Here is a 27,308-nt window from a genome sequence, read left to right as displayed (position 1 = left end):
TCATTGGAAAGGGCCTTTATGAGTTTGTTTCAGGTGAAGAAAAGGAGCCAGAGCTAGGTATCCCTCCGAATGTAGATGAATTAAAGGCATGGAAAAAGTGGAATGCAAAAGACAAAAAGGTGACTTACTGGCTATTTGTAGTCATTGATAATATGATGTTGGGACATATCAGGAATGCAGAAACTTCACATGCAGCTTGGATAATTTTTGAGAATATGTTTTCAGTAAATACAAAGGCACGGAAGATTCAACTCAAGCAAGAGTTGAATACCTTGAAGAAAGGGAAAATGTCTATCAATGAGTATGTTTTGAAGGTGAGAAGCATTGCAGATGCTTTAGCAGTGATTAATGCAATGCTTGATGATGATGATTTAGTTTCATCCACTTTGAGTGGCCTTAATAATGAGAAGGCATGGAAATCATTTATTACTTCAATATATGTACGGAAGCGATTTCTAGATTTTGATGATCTGATCTCTCTCATGATTACTGAAGAGATCAATATACAGGGTGACTCATTTGAAAAAAATGGTGAACATGTCCAAGCATTTTACTCAAGTTCATGAAGCAGACATGGTAGATCCTCTTCGAGAGGTTGTGGTATGGGACGTGCTGGCGATAACCAGCAAAATAGATTCAATAAGCAATTTGGTGAAATGCAAGTTTCAAGAGGCCGAAAACTTTAGAGGCAGAGAGAGCTCTAGAGGAAGAGGTGGATGGCAGAATAGAGGTTCTGAAAATTCTACTATTGTTTGCCATAATTGTGGCAAGGCAGGTCATATTGCAGCCCATTGTTATTCTAAGAAGGATAATATTTACATTGGTAAATTACACCAAGGAAACTATTGTTAACCCCAAGCCGAGAAGGCAGAAGAACGAATGAAAAAACAAAAAGAAGATGGAAAAGGAGCAAGGACACGCAAGCGGGCTCCAAAGCTAAGCCGGGGCCAAAAGCGTAGTTTTAAATAAAAGGCGCCTCAAAAACTCCAAAAACTCTTATAAAAGAGCGCCAATCTCCCTCCTGTGCCAGCTGTAAAAGAATAGTCGAATATAGGCCTAGGGCATGAAGCAAAAAGAGGGAATTAGAAAAAGGGACCTTGCCACAATGGCCGGTCATGTAAAAAAGAATGGATATCCATGGGGTTTTAGGGTTTGTATATATAAAGTTCAAAAAGTGAATGGAAGCTCATTCTTTGGTGTGTGCCTAACAAGAGCTCTTCTCTTCTTCTCTTCTTCTCCTCTCCTTGCTTGTGTGTGCTCTTCAGAGAGGGAGTGATTGTGAGTGTGAGGGAGGGAGTGAGTGGGAGTGAAGGATCAAGGGGGTGAAGCTCTTCACCATCTTCTCTTCTCTTCTCTTCTCTTTCCTTCCCTTGCGCGTGCGGCTATGGCGGTTGGAGCTTGGAGAAGGAGGAGGCTTGAGCAGCATGCTTGAGCTAGCATCTAGGATCATGGAGCAACCGGAGTGTGAAAGAGAGAAGGTAACTCATATCGGCATCAAGGTAAGCTCACTACACTCGTAGGATCGAGGGCGCATCGGCTATGTGAGAGGTAGCCATTAGAGCTTGCTTGGAATGCTTGAAACAATAAGCGGTCTGTGGGTCTTGGCGGTTGAGCGAAGGCTCCCACATTTTGGGTCCGTTGCTAGGACCAACGGATTCAAGCTTGAGCACTTGTGCGCCCCATATCAAGCATCAAAGTAAGGGATTCTCCCCCAAAACGGAGCTTGAGGTAGGTAGGAAGGTTGGGTGTTTTGATCTTCGAAACAAGTAAGTATTTTGGGTTAGTTAGTTAGTTTGATGATTGGAAAATAGAGAGAAATCATGTCAGTTTGTTGCTTTTGATTCTCGTTGCATTTAGTGTAGGATAGCATTAGGAAATCGAACCGAGAAAGGGTAGTATTTACTGTTGCAAACAGGGCAAAACAAGGCATAAAACATGCAAAAAACGGCAAAAAGCTAGCTTGGGATACTTAATGTCGGCAAGTGAGTGATTGAGAGTGTCAAAGCCCTGCCCGAGAAGGGGTTTAAGGGCCAGGAGGCCAAGGGAGAGCTCATTTGCAACCATTGCACAGAGAGAGAGAGAGAGAAAGAGAGAGAGAGAGAGAGAGAGAGAGAGAGAGAGAGAGAGAGAGAGAGCATCGTCAAAGAGCCTACCGCTCACCCCAGGTATATCTATCACTTCCCTTGGTGCCTTAGCCAGGATCTAGAAGTTTATGCAGGGAATGATTGCCTGACTAGGGAGATTTGATCGAAATCGTCATTGCACGGCATTCATCGCACTGCGTTCGGTCCGTTCGAATGGCCCTTGTTGGTCGAGTCCTAGACTCGGCCCTCGGACCCGCCCATTCAGACCTCGACCCGAAAACCCTACACGGCCCTTGGACCCGATACTCGATTCGGCCCGTCCGAGTTACTCACTTTAGCCCATCCGAGTTACTCCACTCGACCCTTTGACCAAACTAACACTCGGTCCGAGTATCCATTCGGCCCAGGACACGATACTCGGCCCTCGGCCCAACATCTGGCTTGGCCTGTTTGAGTTACTCCACTCGGACCCGGGTCTACAAAAAAACTTTTTGCACTCGGACAGGCAAGATTCGGCCCGTCCGAGTCACTCTCTCGGCCCCTGCAATTCGGACCAATTGGGCCGAGTGTGTGCCCAACTCAGTCTCAGAGATTTAACTTGATCCAATTGGAGCTCAGCGGTGCAACCTGTCGTGAGCCTTTCTGACGTTTAAAGCCTGATTCTGGCACACCGAGTAGACAGAATCGTAAGGCATGGCCGCTTAGCAGTTTGAGTGGGCTGTTGCGATACCTAGAAACCCAGAGACCTAGAGGTAACATGCCGAGCCATAAAACCCTGATCGAGCCCAAAAGAAACGGCAAGGCAACGTAGCCGAGAGGCCCTAAATCCCGTCTAGATGGCCAGAGAATTGATCTACCAAGCCTATCAGGCCCAAGGGTGTATGAGACGCTTAGAGGCTATTTGTCGCACCCACCTTGAATTTCCGCACTTGAAGTGCACTTAAGAAAAATTGAAAGCCTAATTGAACACACGTGCACAAGAAAGAACACACGCACGGAGTGGAGATAACTTGAGAACTACATTTAATAAGTCAAGGAACTCACTCAGATAAGCCACTCGAGGAACCCACGAATAGGAGAGAACCCACGGACGGAGACAAACCATCAACACGCAAAGTAGGAACAAGCAAGTGGCGCAAGCAAAGGGGATTTGGCAAACCCACTCAATCCGATTGATAGCTTAGCAAAGCACAAGAACTCGACTATGGCAGAGGAAAGCTCGGACCTCAGGTCTAACGAGGAGCTCGACTTGGGCGTCTTCCCAGAGGTTATTCAACAATTGGTCAGTAGTTATGATGCACACACTTGATATGAGCACCGCGGTTGAACAACAGATGCTATCATCTCGCAGACTTAGAAGAAGAGAGGAAGCTAGTCCATAAGGCGTTGCAAGGCATAGTCGCGTATAATAGAGGCCAGCAGGTCAGGAGTCAAAGGCAAAGCATGGAGTTGCATGAGGTACAACGAGTGTTGAACTTAGCCGGCAGAAGCCGAATGGATCACGAGAGAGCCCTAGATAGAGACTTAACGTTGAGCAAACTTCTTATGAAGCGATTGTTAGACAACATAGCAGTAGAGCAAAGTGCTGTAGCATTAGCAACCTCACTGTTGGCAGGGTTAGGAGTAACCCAAGGCTCTGACAGCTAGTCTAAAATCCCGATAGTCGCAAAGCAGCTCGACAAGTACCAACCCTATGACGATCCATATAGCTTTGTAGAGCAGTTCGAGCTAGTTCGCGAAGCCAACGGCCTCAACGACCTAACTTAGCGTTCTCAAGCGTTTGGACTCTGCTTAGGTGACAAGGGAAGGATCTGGTATACAAGCTTAGATGTTGCAGAGCGGGCAAACTTCAATAGCCTCAAGAATCTCTTCATTAAGAGATTTGCCGAGCCTGGATACTCCAACAATCTGCTGGTGCGATTGATGAATGTCAAGCAGAAAGAGAAGGAGGATATTCATGATTACGTAACCCATGTAAGGAGCCTCTTTAAGAGAATCCCTATAGGTGAACGACTGACTGAAAGAGCAGTTTCGACTGTGTTCATCAGCGAAATTTGAAACGAGAAACTGTATAAGGCTTTGGCAGCCAACTCGAGCTTGCAGCGAGACACGCTAGCTAGGGTTTTTGAGAAAGTTATCAGAGTTGATGATCAACTAAAAGAGAGGAGCTCCAAGAACTCCAACTCAAAAGAAACTATCTCGCGAGTTTTGGATAGAGCACCAACCTCTGGTGAGCGATTAGCACCATCATCCCAAGATAAGGGGAAGGCCATCGGGACGAACCACGACTTGGCTGATGTCAAGATGGAGATAGTCAAGCTACAAGACCTGTGGAGATGACCAAGCCACACATCCAATGTGTGTAATGTGGTGGAAATCATTTGCCAGCCGAGTGTCAAGACCCTCGGTCGAGACCTTGTGCTAATTGCGGCAGGTTCGGTCACGACGCAATGCACTGCAGATTTCCTAGGAGACTTCCGTACTCCCAACCATATGGTCAGCCTTACCTAGCAAACAGATTGCAACCACTTTTCGGAAGGGGACTTCCATTGGACCTTCCTGCGCCTATCGAAATGAAGCTGGCTGTCCCTAGGATGGACATAAACCCTACAGGTATACCTAGGCCACCCGGTCCCTATGTGACCCATCCATTGAGTGACGCTCCAGTCCACTACGTGGAAGAGCCAAATGAGAAAGAGACTCACTTATACCCTTATGTCTCTCACGACGAAGAGGGCAATGCCGTCCTCATGGAATATCGACCAGTATCAGTGATGGCGTTAGGAAGAGGATGAGGTAGAGGCCTGGGGGGGCAGACGCAGGATCAATCATCTGTTAGACCTGTGGACACCCAGGCCATATCTCATCACGTTGCCCTGAGAGGGAGCAACAGAACAGAGACAAAGCTGACCTAAGGGGTGTAGAGTGTGGAATCACCCATCTCTTTGTCGATTGCCCAAAGCGGAAACCTTCTACAAATTCAGCCGAAGTACCATCTGTCCCATTGGGGCTGTTCGGCATCGAGAACCTTGATTGGGAGGCCACACCCATCCCGTTGCAGGTCATGACTCGTGCCCAGACAAAGCAGGCCAGCAGGGGCCTAGCAACCTTGATGTAGCCTCGATAGGAAAAAAGAGCCGCAGACAAAGGAAGAGGAGGCCAGAGGTTAAGATCGCACTAAAGGCTAAGAATGCTACAACTCTACTTGTTGGAAAGAAAGTCAAGGACGTAGAGACGGAAACTTCAACCCCCAAGACAGCTGAAAAGCGGAATGCCAAGGTAGGGGAGTACCCGCATCCGAAGAGCCAACTCGAGGCTATAGAGAAGGTGAGGGACTAGGTAAAAGAGGCACAAGCACACTTAAGAGACATTGAGCCCATCCTAGAGGATGGGAGCGAGGATCTCATCAGCATGACCACGGAAGACTCACCCCCTCAACCAAAGTCAGGAAGGGAAACTACACCCCTTAGGGCAAACCTTGATACTGAAGGTCAACAAATTAGTCACGGCCATTGGCTAGGACAATTCGGCACATGAGAGGGACGATCGACAGCCTCCTCACCACGCTAGTGACCACCCCAGTGATGTTAAGCCTAGGAGACCTGCTTAAGCAGCACCCCACCCTATGGCGAAACCTCAAGCAGTGGGTCGAGGAATCACGAGAACAGGTGTCGGATCTGCAGGATCAGGATGCAGAAACACAAATACCGAGTCTAACGCTACATTCTGTGCCAAAATCCTTGCACATTAACGCTTTCTGGGAAGGCACCAAGATGCATGCAGTATTACTAGTCCTAGCCTTAGGAGACACAACAAGAAAGGGAATCGCAGACACGCGGGCCGGGGTTAGTGTGCTAAGCCATGCAGTACTGCAAACCTGGAAAAACCCACCTGTTGAGACCGCTCGGTTTAATGTCACGTTAGCAAACGACATGAGGGTGAGGCCATTCGATGTACTTAAAAACTGGCCAGTGAAAATCACAGGTGTCCAGTTCTCTGTTGACTTTATAGTCATGAAGGGGGTGGACTACGATGTCTTGTTAGGCCGGCCGCCCTGGATATGCAATGCCAGAGTTATTGAAGATTCTGATAATGGCTTGATATTCTTAGTCAACAGGACGGAAGCTGTGAGGGTGGAGATGGACACTTGGAAAACCTCACCAGTCAACTTGGATGCCATCTCCTCGATGCTCAAGGGCGACAGTCAGGTCAAGAAGTCTTATGGGTCCTTGACCAAGTATATCCCATGTCCAGAAGACGAGCGAGATTGGATGCATGTCCTTGCTACAATTGACTTGCCGTTCTCGGACCAAGAAGCGCATGAGCAAGCCATCAAGATGATGGGCACGACCGACGGCACACCCTTTATACCAATGTGCATGATGGAAGGAACCCATCTTGGGAGACTTAAGCCCGTCACCTTCCAAGTGCCAAGCAACAAGAGAGAACTCCAGGAGGCCCTGGAATACTTAACAGACAAGCTTGTTGACAACTCAGCAGCAAACCTCACACCACTCTAGGGCCTCTTAGGCGAATCCGAGTGGCAATGGACCAGAGTGCATAACTTGAACCTTATGTACAACTGAGCCTTAGTCTCGGATCAGCGAAGAGAAGTACCAAGCCCTACGGGACGACCAACCGACTGACGTAGAGGACTCTGACGATGAGTACGAAGATTGCCAACCCTTTAGGGATGAAAGTGAGGGTGAGGTGGATTCGGTAGAGTACGACACAGAGGGACATGAAATAGAACAAATACAGGCAGATTCCAAGCCGCAGCAAAGAAGTGCCTACAAGACAGAGCGAGGACTCATACACATAAATTGTGACTGTGCCTGATTAGAACATGTAGCAGCCATAGACCGTGCCTGATTAGAACATGTAGCAGCCATAGACCCTGAGCAAGCAGGCCTAGCTCAACCAGGGGCGACACAAGTGTTTAGAGCAGAGTCACCATCTGAACTGTGACTACCAGGGGAGACCCCCTCTTTTAGCAAAGACGATAGTTCAAATCTGAGTCAGAAGTGAGCTCAAATAGTGATCCAGAAATACCTAGGCTGCCCAAGACCCGATGCACAGTCGGGGACTTACATGTCCACCTGCGGCGCAAACGATTGAAGCAAGAAAGGGCAAACCAACCTAGGGACACACGAACAGATGAGCAACGAAAATCACAGGACCTTCCAAAATGATTTACAAAATTCAAGAAAGGCGATAGGGTAGTGATCTTGCTGGGGGCCAAACGGCAAGGGCAAACAAGCGAACCAATCGAGGGACTAGCCAAGGTCAAAGAGATGAACTTGCTGGGGGCCAAATGGCAAGGAATGAGCGAACCAATCGAGGGACCAGCCAGGGTCAAAGAGGTGAACTTAGCCCGGGAAGGGAAGACAACCTGACTAGTCTTCGTTGCCGATGACTTGGCTGAGGACGAGGAGGCGAGTCTCGTCACCCTCTTGTGAGAGTATGTGGACGTGTTCGCATGGTCCTTGGAAGAGCTTAAAGGTGTAGATCCGAGTGTGGTGACTCATCACCGGTGAAGCAGCAACCGTACCCAATGAATCCTAAGCACGCTCATGCTGTCAAGGAAGAAATTGATAAGCTGATGAAAGCAGGATTCATTTACGAAATTGAGGACACAGACTGGGTATCACCCATAGTCATTGTGATGAAGAAAAATGGAAAAATTAGAGTGTGCGTCAATTACAAAAAGGTGAACGTTGCTACCAAAAGGGATAATTATCCATTGCCATACATCGAGCACATGCTTGAAAGAGTGGCAGACAAGGAGGCCTACAGTTTTTTGGACGGCTTCTCAGGATACAACTAGGTGCAAGTGCATCCTGCCGATAGGCATAAGACTGCCTTCGCCACCAAGTGGGGCATCTTTGCGTACATAGTCATGCCTTTCGGGTTGACTAATGCCCTTGTTACCTTCCAACATCTCATGTGCACCATATTTAAAGACATGCTTCGCAAGGAGTTAGAAGTCTTTGTCGATGACCTCTGCGTTCACTTGACCTGGATGGAACACTTGAACAAAATCCAAGCAGTCTTTGATCGGTGTCGCCTATATCGTCTCTCCCTGAACCCCTTGAAATGCAAGTTTTGGGTGAAACATGGATGCATCCTTGGCCATGTGGTGTCGAAGAACGGCATTGCCACTGACTTCTCGAAGGTCAGGGCTATTGTTGACCTTCCATCCCCAACCAACTACAAGGGAGTTCAATGCTTCTTAGGCCATACGGGATACTATCGATGATTTGTATTGAATTACACATTGATAACAAGACCTTTATACAAACTGCTGATTGTCTTTGAATGGACTGAAGCTTGCCAACGCACATATGAAGAGCTGAAGAAGGCTCTAACTACAACAACATCAATTGTACGAGCCCCGGATTGGACCATAACCTTCCACGTGCATATCGACGCTTCTAAAATCGCTGTGGGGACAGTGTTGTGCCAACCTGGCGAGCATAGCCTAGATTATCTAGTGAGCTTTGCTAGTCGACAAACTGACGAGGCAGAAATGAATTACTCGACGATCAAAAGAGAGGGCTTGGCCATGGTATTTGCTGTAAAGAAGTTCCGGAATTATCTATTAGCTACACCCTTTACCTTCTTTGTAGACCATCAAGCCTTGCTATACTTAGTGAACAAACCTTGCGCTATAGGACGCATAGCTCGGTGGCTCCTTCTGCTTTTGGAGTTTGACTTCTCTGTGGTTGTATGGAAGGGGAAACAACACTACATGGCTGACCATATGTCACACATCCCCACATGGGAATCCGCTGGAGAAGGCATTACTGATGAATTGCCAGATGCCCATCTCTTTAACCTCTCCAATGGGAGGGATTTATTCAAGGACAATTTAACACCATATTGGGCAGATGACATAGTCCAACTGCTTGAGCACGGACTACCTAAATGACCAATAGAGAAGGCAAGACTGAGGTGACTTATTCTCAAAATCCAACCCTACCAGTTGATAGCAGGCCAGCTATATCGCTTAGGGCAAGATGGATTGATGCGTAGATGCGTGTGCGAACATGAGATGCACGACGTGCTCTCGGAGGCACACAATGGGATTGCTGGTGGACACTTTTGCGGAGACACAATGGCCCGCAAGGTGTTGCAATCTCAACTATGGTGACCAACGCTGTTTCGTGATGCCGCACGATTTATTAAAAATTTGAAATATGTCAGTAAACGAAGGTCTCGATTTGCAAGGATCAGATGGAGTTGACCCCAGTCATTGCACGACAACCCTTCAAAAAATGGAGGATCGACTTCATGGGACCCATCAGCCCTGCTATACAGTATTCTCAGGCCAAATACATCATTGTGGCCACAGACTATCTAACAAAGTGGGAAGAGGCGAGAGCAACCCGAAAGAACAATGCTCAAACGACTACCAAGTTCTTATGGGAGCAGGTGATCTCATGATTCGGATGCCCCATCGAACTAGTTAGTGACCAGGGGACACACTTCATCAATGAAGTGATAACTCATCTCCTATCCACCTTCCTAATTATCCATTGGAAATCCTCTCCATACTATCCTCAAGCAAACGGCCAGGCGGAATCCACAAATAAGATTCTTGTCAACGTCCTAACCAAGATAATCTCGGCCTCACGCAGCGACTGGGATAACAAGCTGATGGCGGCCTTGTGGGCTTACCGCACAGCTTACAAAACGGCCGTCAGACAGACCCCCTTTAGGCTGACATACGGAACCAAAGCAATTCTGCACGTAGAATTCTTTGTGCCTAGCAGGTGATCTCATGATTCGGATGCCCCATCAAACTAGTTAGTGACCAGGGGACACACTTCATCAATGAAGTGATAACTCATCTCCTATCCACCTTCCTAATTATCCATCGGAAATCCTCTCCATACTACCCTCAAGCAAACGGCCAGGTAGAATCCACAAATAAGATTCTTGTCAACGTCCTAACCAAGGTAGTCTCGGCCTCACGCAGCGACTGGGATAACAAGCTGATGGCGGCCTTGTGGGCTTACCGCACAGCTTACAAAACGGCCGTCAGACAGACCCCCTTTAGGGTGACATATGGAACCGAAGCAATTCTCCGCTTAGAATTCTTCGTGCCTAGCCTACAAATTGCACTTCAGGAGCGATGGGAAGGAAAGGAAGCATGGACGCAATGCCTAGTAGAACTCGAACGCCTCTCGGAGACCCGTCTTCTAGCCACTCATGCACTCATATGCGAGAAGGCACGACGCAAGAGCTGGTTTGACAAGCATGTCAAGCAACGCGACTTCGAACAAGGCAACCTAGTGCTCCTATACTTAGTCAAGGGGCACAAGCAAAAAATGAAGTTTCGGGGTCTTGGACCTTTCAAGGTCCGTGCGATCAGCCGAACGGGCAACGCTGAGCTCGAAACTCTAGCTGACGAAGGAATAGGCTTCTTCAATGGCAGCCGTGTCAAGAAATACTATCCCCCCACACATCCTTTGCATGAACCACCAATGTTGGAACCACCAGTCACAACGTCCGAGTAGCCACCATCACCGAAATCGATGACATGGATGAGGAAATCATGGAACTTGCATACCTGCACATTATGGTCACTACCAAGAGAACATGCATCTTCAATGCCTTAATTGACGAGGGATCGGACTTCAATGTCCTGACCCACGATCATTGGACCCAACTTGGCAAACCACCACTACAACCCACTAACGCCAGGTTAAATCCATATGGGGGCCGCTCCTATGCACTCCTTGGCAAGTGCACGGCTGCCATTTTTATTGAGATTGAAACTGTACTAATGATTTTCTATGTGCTACCAAACACCAAGGACGCAGGCACGGAGACGCTGCTAGGGCGAACCTTCAAGAAGCAAACTCGTTGCCACGTCAATTATGAGTCACAACACGTTCACCTCGCCATAGGCAACATCCACATTGATACACCTTTTAGCAAGGGTGGCGCGATGGAATAGTCTGCACGACCACCGATAGAACTATTAGCATCCGGATCTAAGGAGAAGGGTAGTACCCGGCCGCCCCCCCACCACCTCTCAAGAACCACTACTCGTGGTGACAAAAGCTAAGGCTCAACAACCTAGTTTCCAATGGAGGCCTAAACAGCCACAACCACCGCCTAGGAGTTGTCACACATGACACAAGGCGTAGTTACAGAGATCAGGGCATGATCCCGGCGCAGGTGGGTCTCCAAAGCTCTCCTACAAAAACTCTTGTAAAAGAGTGCCAGGCTCCCTCCTGTGCCACCTGTAAAAAAATAGTTGAATATAGGCCTAGGGCATGAAGCAAAAAGAGGGAATTAGAAAAAGGAGTCTTGCCACAATGGCCGGTCATGTAAAAAAGGATGGATGCCCATGGGGTTTTAGGGTTTGTATATATAAATTTCAAAAAGTGAATGGAAGCTCATTCTTTGGTGTGTGTCCAACAAGAGCTCTTCTCTTCTTCTCTTCTTCTCCTCTCCTTGCTTGTGTGTGCTCTTGAGAGAGGGAGTGATTGTGAGTATGAGGGAGGGAGTGAGTGGGAGTGAGGGATCAAGGGGGTGAAGCTATTCACCATCTTCTCTTCTCTTCTCTTCTCTTTCCTTCCCTTGCACGCGCGGCTATGGCGGTTGGAGCTTGGAGAAGGAGGAGGCTTGAGCATGCTTGAGCTAGCATCTAGGATCGTGGAGCAACCGGAGTGCGAAAGGGAGGAGGCAACTCATATCGGCATCAAGGTAAGCTCACTACACTCATAGGATCGAGGGAGTGTCGGCTATGTGAGAGGTAGCCATTAGAGCTCGCTTGAAATGCTTGAAACAATAAGCGGTCCGTGGGTCTTGGCGGTTGAGCGAAGGCTCCCACAGCTATGCATCATCTTCACGACAGAATGAAGAGAAAAATGAGTGCTTGTTTGTTATGCAGCATATGATGAATGCAGTTACAGGAAAGGGGACACATGATGATGTATGATATATTGATTCAGGTGCATCTAATCATATGATCAGTCATGTTGAATGGTTTGGAGAGATGCAAGATTTACAAAATTCAGGTTATGTGCAGACAAGTGATGATTCATGCCACCCAATTTCACACATTGGAAAGGTTCCTTTGTCCTTGCATGATGGCGAGACAAAGAGTCTAACAGATGTATTATATGTGCCATGAATCACAAAGAATCTAGTGTCTGTTGGCCAAATGGTAGAGCAGGGGTTGTAGGTCCGATTCAATGCAAAAGGTTGTTTTGTAGAAGACTTTAACGATAAGTGCAGGTTGGTTGCAAAAGAAAGTAGAGTTGGCCGCATATTCACTTTAGATGTTGGAATTACTGCAATGGATATTGCTATGTATGCTAAAGAAAAAGGAGTGGTTGCACATATTGAAATATGGCATAAACATATTGGACATGCAAATGTACAAAGGCTGAATTAATGCAATCCAGAGGATTGGTTATAGGGTTGCCTTCCTTTAGAGTTGCCGAATTTCATAAAGTTTATGAAGCATGCCAATTTGGTAAGCAGGCGAGACAACCCTTCTCGCATGATAAAGAAGTGAGCAGAAAAATACTTGATGTAGTGCATACAGATTTTTGGGGGCCTACACAAAATGTATCTCTTGGTGGTAGCAAATACTTTGTCACATTTATTGATGACTGTTCAAGGAAGCTAGGGGTATATTTCATGAAGAAAAAGATTGATGTATTTGAGCACTTCAAATCTTTCAAGGCAGCTGTTGAAATAGAAACAGGCTCGACAGTGAGATGCTTGAGATTAGATGGAGGATAGAGTACCTCTCTAATGAGTTTAGTTGCTTCTTGAGGACTCATGGGATAAAGAGATAATTTACTTTGCAGGTATATCCCACAACAAAATGGGGTTGTAGAAAGATAAAATAGGCATATTGTAGAAGTTGCACGAGCATTAATAGCTGAAAAGAATATGCCAAAATATTTTTGATCTGAAGCTATTTATACTACTATCTATATTATGAACAGAACCCCCACAGCTGCAGTTCATGGGATGACTCTTGAAGAATGCTTTATTGGCAAGAAGCCCGGATGTATCACACTTGAAGGTATTTGGCTATGTTGCATATGTTCATGTGCCAGATGAGCTATGGAAGAAGCTTGATCCAAAGGCTGAAAAATGTATTTTTATTGGATACTCTTTAGAGCAGAAAGGGTATCGTTGTTATAACCTTGTCACACGTGAGTTCAGAGTGAGTAGGAATGTTATTTTTGATGAGATGAACAGTTGGTATGCACCTACTAGTGATGTATTAGATGATGATAATGATCATGATAGCTATGTGCAAAAAGAAAAGCAAGAATCACAGATTCTTAGTGGACCAGAAATATCATCTAGTACTATGCTTATAGTGAGCCCTTGGTCTAGAAGACTAAGGGGTAGCCCCACATCTTCAGGTGGATCTATAAGTGTTGCAGGCAAAGATAAAGGAAAGAAGAAAGTGCTGGATGGTAATGATGCATCTACTAGTCATTTTGAATTTGATGAAGATTCTAGTGGTTCAGAGAGTTTGGATGATGAGCTTGGTATTCCTTTAGTCAGGACACCAGGTATACAGAGATCTCATAGTAATGTAAAGGCTCCATTGAGTGATCCAGTGGTACTCAAATTTAGCAAGGTCAGATACCCCGTTTAAAAATTTGGTTTTGAAGGTTATGCAACTCACCATTATGCTTATATGGTGAAACTAGTTGAGGATGTTGAGCCCGCTTGTTTTGAGGATGCTATTGGTCATGCTCATTGGGATGCAGCAATGGATGAGGAGATGACTACACTAGAAGCCAATAAGACTTGGGATTTGGTACCCTTGGCTAAGGGTAAGAAAGCTATTGGTTGTAAGTGGGTTTACAAAGTCAAGCATAATGCACATGGTTCAGTTAGCAAGTATAAGGCTAGGCTAGTTGCAAAAGGCTATGCTTAAACATATGGCATAGATTATGCAGAGACATTCAGTCCAGTTGCTAGGATGGAAACTGTTAGGTATGTGATTGCCTTGGCAGCAACCAAAGGTTGGATTTTGCAGCAAATGGATATTAAGAATGCCTTCTTGCATGGTGAATGGCAAGAAGAAGTGTATATGGAGCAGCCAACAGGTTATGAGAATTTAGAGCATCCCATATATGTGTGCAGGTTAAAGAAGGCACTCTATGGGCTGAAGCAAGCACCTAGAGCATGGTCTAATAAGATTGGAGAGTATCTTGTCAATTTTGGATTTTCTATTTTTGATGCTGATCACTCACTTTATGTGAGAAAGGGAGATGCAGGTTTGGTCATCATAGTCATCTATGTGGATGACTTGATTATTACAGGTGATAGTGACAATGGGATTGCTGAAGTTAAGGACTTATTGAAGAAGAAGTTTGAGATGAAAGATTTGGTGAATTGAGATACTTTCTTGGTATTGAGGTGATCAGATGTGATGATGGTATATGGCTATCCCAAAGGCAGTATGGATTGGATATGTTATCCAAGTATGGTATGACAGCATATAAGCCTCTTTCAGTACCATTGGAAAAAAATGTGAAGTTGAGTGTTGACGTTGGGGATGAGATAGAAGACCCTACTATGTTCAGGAGGATAGTAGGGAGTTTGATTTACATGACTATCACAAGGCCAGGCTTGATCTATGCTATTGGCCTTGCTAGTCAGTTTATGCAGATGCCTAGAAAGCCTCATTTGGATGCAGTTAGACATATATTGAGATATGTGAAGTCCACTTTACATTATGGACTTTTTTATGAGGCAGGTAAGGATGTACAGGTCTTTGGATACATAGATGCAGATTGGGCTGGTAGCATGTCAAATAGAAGATCTACTAGTGGATTTATGTTTTCCCTTGGCAGTGCAACAGCTACGTGGAGCAACAAAAAGCAACCTATAGTTGCTTTATCAAGTACGGAGGCTGAGTATAGAGGTACTGCTATGGCAGCATGTGAGGTGGTATGATTGCAAAAGTTATTAGGTGATTTGGATGTGCAGGGAGATGGTCCAGTTGTCATTCATTGTTACAACATGAGTAGCATACAGTTAGCTAGGAATCCCGTGTTCCATGCTAGGACAAAACACATTGAGGTGCACTACCATTTTGTAAGAGAGAAGGTACTTTCAGGAGAGATTGACTTGGTATATGCCAGCACAAAAGATTAGATAGCTGACATTTTCACAAAGACATTGGGTGTAGAGAAGCTTCGAAAGTTCCGAAGCTTACTTGGAGTTGCAAAGATAAAGTTGAGCTTGAGGGGGAGTGTTGAGATGGTAAGCTCAACACGTCCGGACATTGATGATGGACCGCTTGGCTAGATGGGTCCACACGCTTGTCCGAATGTGTACATTTCCGCAAGGAGCTACTAATTCGATTGCTCATATGATGAATGGAATGAACAAGGTTCTATGAGATTTTATTCCTAAGCTTACTATGCCTTTCATTGATGATTTACTTATCAAGGGTTGCTTGGAAGAAGGAAAAGATGATTCTTTAGACGAACATGGATGCAGATTCTTTGTGGCTTCACATATTAAATATGTTGAGAGGATTCTTTGCAGATTGGAGGAAGTGAATTTGACCTTGTTAGGGTTGAAGTCTATTTTTGGAGTTAGAGAAGTTTTGATTGTTGGTCATATGTGTGGATATTATGGCAGGAACCCTTCTCCTACGAAGGTTGATGCCATAGAGAAGATTGCGGAGACTTGGTCTTCCACTTCGGAGGTTTGCAGGTTCCTTGGAGCTTGTGTATTTTATCTTATTTGGATTCCTCATTTTGCTCATATTGCAGATGATCTCTACCAGCTTTTGAGGAAAGGGCAATGTTTTTCTTGGGCGATAAAACATACTAGAGCCATGCAAAAACTGAAGAAATTATTGAGAGCTGCTCCGACTCTTTGAAAGGCAGATTATGAGTGTGGGAGACCTATTGTTCTTACTGTTGATACTAGTCATATTGGCATTGGATGGGCTGTTGGCCTGGGCTGTTGGCCAAGTTGATGTAGATGGGAATAGGTATGCTATTCGATTTTGGGAAAAAGTCCTAAATGAATGGCAATGAAGGTATCCACAAGTTAAAAGAGAGCTCTTGGGAGTTGTCACAGCTCTCAAAAATGATAGAGAGTACTTCATTGGTGCTGCTGTGGTGGTTGAGACTGATTGTTTGCCTCTTCTAGGTATGATCATGAGTTGTTCTACTCTAGATATTTCCATGCTGAGGTGGATTTGATACATAAAATCCATGAATCCTGAGTTCAGACACATAGCAGGTAAAGTCAACCCAGTAGGCTGATATGCTTTCACGAGCGAGGTATGATGATATGGATTTTTTTAACATTGATGATGCTGATGATGGGGTTGATCTTTCAGCCATCCATACTAGCCATAATTGTCATGTGTGCCATTGAGAGTTGTTTGTGATAGAGCTTCACAAGTGCGGATCATGACAGAGTTTCATGAAAGTCTTTGGGCTCGGCGCATCGAGCTATTTGGGCAACCTATGAGAAGATCAAAGAGTGCTATTGGTGGAGAGGCATGTATAGAGATATCTCACAGTTTGTTGAGACATGCCCTGATTGTCAGTTATTCTCTTCAGTGAGGCATAGAGATGAGCTTCATCCTACCTACCCACTATGTATTCATTACAAGTGGTTCTTGATTTGATTACTATGCCTGTTGGTTTATGGCAGATGCACTACATTGTTTTGGCATGAGAAGATCTCACAAATCAAGTGGAAGGAAGAGCATTATGAACAAAGTCTACTTCAGTGGTTTGTAAGTTTCTATTGGAGGATGTTATTTGCATGTATGGATGTATTGGGAAAGTTACAGCAGATAGAGGTGAGTTGGATGCTGATGAGGCTAGAGAGTTTTTCTCTCGCCTTGGCATTAAACTTGCTTTGACTTCGGCATACAATCCAGAATGCAATGACGAGAAGAGCGAAAGAGGCCATCCACCGATCATGAAAGCCTTGGCTAAAGCATGCGGTGGTCGCCGGGTTTCGGGAGTGGCCTAGGTTGTTGCCTTATGCCTTATGGGCTGATTGCACTACTCATAGTGTGACTACAGGATACATTCCCGCTAAGTTGATGTATGGGTAGAAGCCAGCCATGCCTACAGAGACTTGCACACTTACTTGGAGTGCTTTACCAGGGTAGCAAGAAGAGACGACAAGAGAAGATCTTTTGTCTCTTTGTATTTGTCAGTTGGAGAGAAGACCTAAAGATATTGAGAGAGCAATTCAAAAGCTTAAAGAGGCCAAAATTCGCAACAAAGACCACTTTGATAGCAGACACACATATTGAGGCCTAAAGAGATTAAAGAGGGAGATTGGGTGTTGGTCTATGATAGCAGTCTAGACAACCAGTATAGTCCAGACGCTGGTTTGGGCCCTATTTAGTGCAGCATGTGAGAGCGGAATTTTGGTGCCGAGAAGTGCTTAAAAATAGCTAAAAATTATGAATATCAAGGGAAAAATACTCAACGTCGAAGGCGGCGGCTCGATTTAGGACGATTTTAAGTGCCAAAGTGCTTTAAAGGCGCCCGAGCGACACTTGTTGATTTTTCATAATTTTTCAGACAGTCGTGCGGGTTGACACGAGTTAGTGGCCAATGCGGGATGCCAAGCCGGACGCCCAGGATTTTTAAGAGCTCAATTCCGAGTCCGGACGGGGAAATGGCCAAGAATTGCTCAAGATTTGAAAAGGTGGACATGAGTTGGGCCAAGTGGTAAGTGACCCTTGGGGTCTTGGGTGGCATTTTATGCCACAAAAAATCGTGGTATGAAAGAGAAGGCAAAAAAAAACGTGAAGAGAGGGAGAGAAGACTGCGCCCGAAAATCACGCCATGTGGGGGGATGAGGGTGATGGGGGGCTGCAAGCAACCCACCCAACTGATCATTGGCCTTGTCTTTCTTCTCCCTGCTGGTCATATCGCCGCCTCTCGCCTGTCAAATGGTGGCCTGAATGCTGAGATAGAAATCTAGTCTTTCTCTCTCCTCCCTCTCTCTCCCCTAAAGGCAGATTCATGTGGTGAAGAGGAAGAAGAAGAATGGATAATGGATGCTTGTCCAATGAAGACCGGATTGCTCCATGGTGTAAGAAGATTGAAGATTGCTGATTGTGGGCTGTCATGAGCATTAATGGTGGTTGGAAATCAGTACCCGAGATATGGCAAATAAAAACCCGCAACCCGCAAAGAACGGTAATCTCATTTTTACAAAGGAAAATGATGTTTTTATGTAATTTGCTTCATGAATTCTTGTTCCCATGAGATGATTATGCATTATAATGTTGTTTGCAATGTCTTTCAACTGTTTATGCTCAGAAAATCAGAAAATCATAAGTGTTGTGGATGAAATTAGTAGTGAAAAACCTGTAAATATGCAAAATATGGGAAAATTGGGTGTTTTTGAGATATCAATCGAAAATATCATAAGACACACCAACTAAACTTGTCTTTTTGCTGCAAATGAACCTAAGGGCCACAGCCCACAACTCATTTTGAATTTTTAGTCATTAATTATTGCAAAAAATATAAGGAAAATAGGGGAAATAAGGAAAAAATAGGAGAAAATGGATTTTGAGTGCCAAAAATTAAGGACATGTTTGTGGATGTACGGGGGGTCTGAAGTATGAGGTTTAGCCTCAGTTCAGTCCTACCTCTATGTTTTAGTGAGTTTTATGGCTTTTTATGCAATAAAAATGTGGAAAATGAACCCTAAACCTATGCAATATGCACAACCTAAACGGGTGAGGGGTTAGAGTGTATAAAAAGCGTGTAAGTGTTGAATGAAATGATGAAAAGCTTGCTGGTTTTTATGCATATCATATAGATCGGTTGATAATTAAAAATTAAGGACCTAGTAGCACGAGGGTTTCTCGGTGCTAGGTTCATGCAACGCCGCATACGAGCGATAGTCAAATCCATTGAAAGCAATGTTTTCCATATGTGCACCAATATTGATTTTCTTAATTGTTTGAGCACGTGGACATTCACAATTTGCATGAAGCATGAAATTTAAAAGGTGTTGGACAATACCTCCTGGATGCATAGCAATTGCTTTTTAGAGGAACATGACCAACGTTGAGTGAGTAAGGTTGTCCTAAGCTGTGGGCTAGGCGTTGGGTCTAAGGGAAAGAAAGTGAGGAAGCATGGTATATCTCCTGGAAATACGCGGATCATAAAAGAGAGAAGTTTGTGTTTGTATGTGTTATATATGTTTAGCGACGCATCGAGGGCCAATCCCCAAGGTGTAGGAGAGTCGCAGTGAGGTAGCGGCATGCAGCCGTTGGAGGACCTCCTATGTTTGTACTTCGTGCTATTTGGCAATGTGCTGGGACTCCCTTTGAGGAGTGTTAATTGGGTTAGAGTTGGACTACGAGACGTGATACAAACGCAATATGTTTAGAAAGATGATGTATGTGTCATCCACGCTCCTGGCCGCGAGGCCGTGGGGTTGTTGAGCGTATGATAGAGGTCCGGCTTGTGCATGAGCCAGTGCCGGCCCGTTTTAGGTCCCATCAGCATGTCCATGACAATGTAGCATACTCCTTAGGAGAGCTTGATGGTACAACATTGCGGATTCCAATTGCAGGGAAGAGAATCAAACTATTCAAGAGAAGAGATGATACAGCCTATGCAGCCGAGGAGTTGGATGATGCGATTTATGATGAGCTTGAGCTAGTAAAAGGATGAAGATGAAGATATGGACATTGAAGGTGCTTTTACAGAAGATGAAGAGATTGCATTGACCGTTGAGCTTGGAGGTGATGAGGATGGGTAGTTATGGCCCATCCAAAGGATGTGCAGGTTTGGAGGGGGCGGATGTCGTGACGCTGCGCATCTACCATTGCAAACATGAGGGTGGAGTTTTCTGCCAAGATTTTGGACTCTTTAGTCAGCGTCATGAGATTATTTTCCATTGTGTGTATCTTTTGTGTTTGCATTTGCATGACGCATGAGCACATGTAGTTAGGGGGCTAGGCACAAGTTCTTCAATGCATTTATAATCTTTTATGTGGAAGCATCACTTGATTGATTGCATAGTATGAATTCTAATTTGAAAATTGCATAAGTGATTGGGCACAAAGTTCTTTTCAAAGCATGTTCTTGATAGGGCACAATGCATGGGAAAACAAGTTCATATGAAGGTTTCTAATTCAAGAACTTGAGGAAAATATTACAATATTGATCCTTCGTTTTAGTCTTTTCCCATGTGACTTGTATTTTGGATGTTGCCAGCATAGATAAGGAGAAGGAGGAGGTGATGGCAGAGCTGTTACATGTGACTACTACGAGTAATCTCTTGTAAGCTTCACTGAGACGACATTGACATCAAGCACGTCCCAAATGGTAGAAAGAAATTCATGTGATCGTGTTCTAATTACTAGTGTGCTTTTTTGGGAACATGCCCTCCTTGCATATATTTTCATGATATCTTGAGATAATGATTTTGTAATTCTCCTCCACAAACTAAAGATGCTGAGAAACAATATGTTACTTGCTTGTCAAACCCACTAAAGGATGACTACAGCTCTTGCTACTACTGCAAGTAAATTCTGGGAATGGCTAGATATCGCAAAAGGTGAAGGGTTATGGGGTCAATCCCCTGCTCATGACATCATAGTACTTCATGAAGATACGGCTCCAGCAAATGATTAAGAAAAACAAGTGCTGAGATAGGATCATTCCAAGATGCAACAAAGTGTAGCCCACCCCTACTAAAGTTTTAAACCAGATTTTTTTTCAGCAAGAAAAGGCCTCAGTTTGGCTGAGTTGGGCAGAGAATTACAAAATATCAATGATCACTATTATGGCTACCATAACTTTTGAAAAGTTTAAAGGACCATGGAAAGCATAACGCTCAAGAAGTCAGACATGATGATGCAATTTATGACGCTAATCAGAGATGAAATAAACAAATGATTTTTTGGGCGGCTTAAACAAAAGAAGCTGAACGGTTTTTTTCGATCAAAACTCTTTAAAAGCTTTTTTATAAGCTTTGCGAGAGATATCGAATAGTTAAAAGGACAGAATCGACGGACGCTGCTATGGGAGGTGAAGGGAGATCATCGACGGATATTGTTGTGAATGGGGTGACGAAGGCGTGGCGAGGCTGCAGTGAAGGCAAAGAAGAAGAATAAGAGGAAGAGGGGAGGATCTCGAGAGCCGAAACGGTGCTCAGACGACGAGAAGAAGAATGACGAAGGCGCAGACGAAGGTGGCGTCGACTGAAGCTGACAATGAAGGACAAGCTGACGTAAGAAGACAATGCTAAAGTCGAAGTTGCATACGAAGTCAAAGATCTACCAGTCAACTATGAATGCAACGGAGATCGAAACGTGAAACGACAGAAAGAAGACGGCACGAGTCAATGCTGAGCTGAAGGTGACGAAGGAAGGAACACAACATATGACGCAGCTGAGGGGGGGAGCAAAGCGGACGATGGAATGATGAAGAGCCAGGCACACTCTGCCATAGCCACCCTCCTCTCCACTCTGATGAGTATCATTCTATCCTCCTTGGCATCATCCAAAACATACTCCATTTTCACAACCTGCACTGTGAGCAGCGTCCACGGATTCATCCCTTAGTCTCCAAAAGCAGCAACTGTAATAGAGCCTTATTGTCATCAAGTCTTTGGACATCTCGCAACTCCGTAGTTGCAGCACTCTCCCTTTCGAGGTCGTGAAGAAGAACGAAGCTTCGACGACAAGGGAGAAAGCAATCCAATTTTTTAAGCCTGCAAGAATAATGGTGGAGTCAAGACAAGAAGCTGAATTGTTGTGGAAGTAGACCAGCAGAGCATCTACAAAGCTTGATGGCATCTTTGTCAAGGGAAAAGATCACTTGCAGCAAAGCTGAGGTGTCAATATATTGAGATCATGAGAAGCCAATCAAACTTGCAGTTGTCATACATAGTTGAGATCATGAGAAGCCAATCAAACTTGCTTCCTGGCCTGTGTTTGAAGCACCCCTGAAACTATAGTGGGCCAACACCAGATACTCAAATAACTACTGTCCACCTTGGATAAGTTGTCCCAGGCCATAAGATATCCTCCAAGTGGTTCTCACGTCTCTGTCTTGGCGCATAAAGCGGCAACAATCAAATAGCCGAACATTGATTCAAGGTACACGATGCCACTATTTCCTACTTTGCTTTCAAAGCATCCTTTTACCAACCTAACCCCTTGTATTACCACATGTGAGATGACCTTATAAACCTATAACTGCCAAATCTTCATCTAAGCTCTTCAAACTCCTTTTGAACTATCCCTTCTCTTAAAACTCCACTTCTTTAAAGAAGCACTGTATAAAAGCTGACTAGAGCTTTCACAATTACATATTGAAATCTATGTATCATGTTGACACATAAAATTGTTCGAATGAGAATCCTAACCATTCCTTCACTCCATGTATTTATCTGGATTTGAGTACCCTTGATCCATTATTCTCATCTCTTAGTGTCCCTGCGGCGGCAAGCGACATTCACAAACTCTCCGCGTGAATTTCCATGTGACATCACTCATCGAACTTATAGCAAGGACTTCCTCACACTCAATGTTGGTCAATGTTGAGCATATAGTTGTTGCTATACATCAAGGAGATTATACCATGTGGCATGAAAAATACAAAAGTGGATGCTTATTGTGCACAAACATTTTATTCTTAAAAAAATAAGCAAATTGGAGTGTAAAAATTAGTCCTTCAATGATTTTCAATCTATGCATTGTTGTTGTATTGCTAAAGACTAACATTGAACTTAATCATGCTACTAGGCTCTTTAGACTTAAATGATTATCGCTCTATATGACGTGCACAATTAAAAGATTAGATTTTACTTCATGTTCTGTACTTAAACTCTTCCACAACCCTTTCTTTCCCCCTACTGTTATGTATTGCATCGTTGCATTGTTTTTTTGTCATTTTTAATGTATAAAGCAATAAAAACACACTAAAACACAAAGACACAAATTAAACTGAGGCTATAACTCATGCTCCAACCTTTTCACACATGCATGGATATTAATCATATTTTTTTGCATTTTTATATCTCAAAAACCATACATTTCTCCATTTTCTCTATTTTTTACTATTTATTAATGCATAAAAATAGATTATTTTCTAATCTACGATTATTAGCTGATTATGACAGCTAAAAGATGGTTTTTTAATCAGAATTTTATTTCATGCCCATCTTTTTTCCCCACCCAAAACCAACAAAATCTTCATTTTTCCTCTGAAATGCGCTTTTCGGGTTGTAATTTAATTATTGCTACCATTTATCATCACAGTTCTATGTTTTTTTAATGCACAACCCTCAATCATGATGCAAAAAAGATCCGAACAAATTTTTATTCCATATGAATTTTATTTAAACCATCAAACATAAAAAAGAAGCAAATTTCCTTTATAAAAATGAGGCCTACCGCTTATGCATGTGTTGTGGGTTTTTTGATAATTAATATGGACTGCCAATGGACCACTCGACGATCATTTATCAGTGCTGAACACCTTCCCTCAGCCTCCTCTTGATCTTGGAGCAATCCGATCACCGCTAGACAAGCATCCTTCAATCCCTCTTCTTCTTGATTTCTCCCACATGAATTGCTGCTTGGAAGAGAGAGAGAGGGAGGAGAGAGAAAGACTAGATTCTGATCAGACCATATTCGGGCAACCATTTCTGAAGCCAAGAGTGGTGATGGAGAGCAAAGATCTTCGGTATCTTGATGGTAAGATCAGTTCATAGGGGTACATTGAGATAGGAGATGCCTTATAGCCCCCCCCGCCTCTCCCCCATTGTTCGTCATCTGTAGCCGCCCCATCCTTTTTTTTCTCATCGCCAAACAACCCCCCTCCCATGCCCCCCATTGCATGAAAAATTGGGGGTGGAGGACCCAAAGGTCACACCCCCTCTCACCCCTCAAGCCCATTTCACACTTGGCCTCTTTTGGTCTTGGCCTCTAGCACTCCCATTTCCGCGTCCGGCCTCCGATTTGACTCCCAAAAATTATTGCATGTCCGTCTCGAAGCCCCCCACTACCGGCATTTCTTGAGGTCCCATTTGACATCTTGAGGAATTATGAAAATTCCACAATAGGCACTTGGTGGGTCTTTAAAGTAGTTTTGAAACCCGTCTGTCACTTGACGCTTAAAGTCGACCCAATTTCTTATGTTGCCTTTGATGGAGTTTGATTTTTCCTTGAAAATAAAAATCTTTGGCAAATTTTGAGCACTTTTCTAGGGTAAAAATCCACTGCTTATTATGTATGTATCTCCTTCTACTTCTCTCTTGTTCTCTTGCTCTCTCTCTATCTCCTTCTATTTTTCTTTATATCTCCCTATATATATATCTCTCTCTCTTTATGTTGACGATGGGGGTGAAAAAAGGATGAAGTGATGGCCATTATTATTTTTTAACATTTAAAAAAAAGTTCATTAGTAAGATGTTACATCCTCTTGTATAACGGGCCTAACGAATATCGATAGCACATATTTTAGAAGTCTATCAACAAGAAGTAATCAAGACTACCATCATCTGAAACTTGTTAGAATAATTGGACATTTGTAATCTTGAGCTACTTAAGTCTAGCCCATAGGGAAGCTTTGCCTTAACCCCACAAGGATGGACCTGAAATGGTGACCTAAGCTATATGCTATAGTCTCCTATCAACTATCTAGCATTGGCTTTTGGGGTTATTATATTGCTATCATCTCTCAAGAAAAAGTGAACTTGCTGCACTTGATTCAAAGATAGTGAGAAACAAGGGGGAGTGCTATGCATCAACCCCTCTACTCGGGATAAAGTCTCAACTTTGGCCCCCTAGAATTGCATTGGTTGGATTCTAATGATGCCACTCTAGGATAGTCAACTTTCAACTCTTCCTAGACTTACCTAAACTAATGTTTAAATTGTGATGGAGGCATGTCCATGACGAACGGAGACTATCTTGCCTTTGGCAAGACTTATTGGCAATCTAGCCATCCGCTTTCCTCCAGGGTTTTCTTTAGTTTTCTAATTATTCCTAGTGCGATTAAATTTGACATATTGCAACCAACTTCCTCAATTCTCCATTTAAAATGATGTTTCTTCACGTAAATTAGGCATGGATATAAATACAATTTCAAATTTATATTTTTTAAATAATTACAAGAAGTATATTTACTTGCATCTTCTCTAAGGTGCAATGCCATGTCGGCATTTTTTCCTTTACAGTGGGACTCACATCCAAGTACTCGGATACTTGTACATGGGCACAATCCACCAATCTACCATTATCTAGCAATAGGTCCTTTTGAGAATACCATCCCAAGCTTGCAAGGGTTAGGAAGGTCCTCAACACCCAAGGAATTTACAACCAAAGCCCCCTGGCACCCTTAATGCCTTGTAGCCAAATGTCCTCCGTACAGAGAGACCTCTTATATGTCTTTGAAGGGAATGAAAATTCTTTTTGGTTTGCAGTACTTACCGCCCCTTGATTATGCATGTTTTGATTTACATGAGCATTGTCTTTATGGCAGGTAGACTAGGTCTACGCATAAGAAGTCTGGTAGGCCACGCATGAGTGAGCCCTTGGCATTGGTACATTTGGATGTCTGTGGGCCCATGCCTTATCAGTCTATGGGTGGTGCAAAGTATTTTGTTACTTTCATAGATGATTTTTCATAGAATGTTTGGGCTTATCCCATTAAGCTGAAATCCGATGTCTTGGCTGTGTTTCATAGATGGCTTGCATTGGTTGAGAATCAACCTGGGTATAGGCAAAAAGGCCTAAGGACAGATAATGGGGGTGAGTATGTCTCACGTGCTTTTGAGTAGTTATGTGATGAGAGGGGTATTAAGCGTCAGTTGACCGCCCCCTACACCCCCCCAGAATGGTTTGGCTGAGTGGATGAATAGAACCATCCAGGAGCGTGTACGCAGTATGCTTAGCCATGCAGGCCTACCACAGAGCTTTTGGGCTGAGGTAGTTAGTACAGCCGTACATATCATAAATAGATCACCTTCTAGTGGTTTGTATTTCTAGGTTGCAGAGGAGGTATGGACTGGAAAATTTCCCTCTTATGCGCATCTCCCTGGATTTGGATGTGAGGCATTTTGCCATGTGCCCAGGGACAAGAGAAGTAAGCTGGATTCTAAGAGTGTCAAATGCATTTTTCTTGGTTATGGGGATGTAGGCAAAATGGGTTACTGTCTCTGGGATCCATAGGTATGAAAAATCATCCGCAGTCATGATGTAGTCTTCCATGAAGACAAGATGAATAGGTAGCCTGAGAGAGTTATTGAGATCCGCAGGGTCATATTTCACAGATGCAGTAGATGCTCATGGTCAAGGTGTTGGACAGGCAGCTGGGCAGACAATAGAGCCTGCCGTGAGACGGTCTGCTAGAGGCAGACGTCCACCTGATAGATTTTAGCCCTCGATGCATTATGTCTTAGTTACAGATGCAGGAGAGCCTTTTACTTATGATGAGGCTATGCGCAGGGGTGACAGTCAATCCTGGGAGAGGGCTATGCAGTTTGAGATAGACTCCTTGCATAAGAATGAGACTTGGTATTTGGTTTCCTTGCCTAAGGGCAAGAAGGCTTTGCCATGCAAGTGGGTGTACAAGCTGAAAAGTACCCCTGGACACCCCACGCCGGCATACAAGGCTAGATTGGTAGCAAAGGGTTTTAAGCATGAGCATGGTGTGGACTTTGATGAGGTCTTTTCTCATGTGGTTAAGATGACCACCCTGCGCTTAGTCTTGGCTTTGGTTGCTCAGCTTGACTTGGATTTATACCAAATGGATGTCAAGACGGCTTTCTTACATGGGGACTTGCATGATGAGATTTATATGGAGCAGCCTAAGCTTAGGGCTTTGCAGAACCTGGTAGGGAGCACCTAGTGTGCAAATTGAAGAAAAATCTTTATGGCTTGAAGCAAGCACCTAGGTAGTGGTATCATAAGTTTGATGCCTTTATGCAGTCATAGGGCTACAACAGGAATGCTATGGATCCGTGTCTTTACATGAAGAAAGCCCGTGATGGTTCTTTATTGATTTTGGTACTCTATGTGGATGATATGCTGATAGCAGGGAAAGCTCATGATGAGCTATATGCTCTTAAGGCTTAGCTCAAGAAGAGCTTTGAGATGAAAGATCTGGGACATACCTCTCACATACTTGGTATGTGCATTAGACGCGACAGACATCAAGGACTCCTCTACTTGTCACAGAGGGAGTACATTTA

Source organism: Lygodium microphyllum, chromosome 28, assembly GCF_053477565.2.
Source record: "Lygodium microphyllum isolate KBCC chromosome 28, Lygodium_microphyllum_v1.1.10, whole genome shotgun sequence".
NCBI classification, from domain to species: Eukaryota; Viridiplantae; Streptophyta; class Polypodiopsida; order Schizaeales; family Lygodiaceae; genus Lygodium; species Lygodium microphyllum.
Note: the sequence above shows the minus strand (reverse complement) of the source record.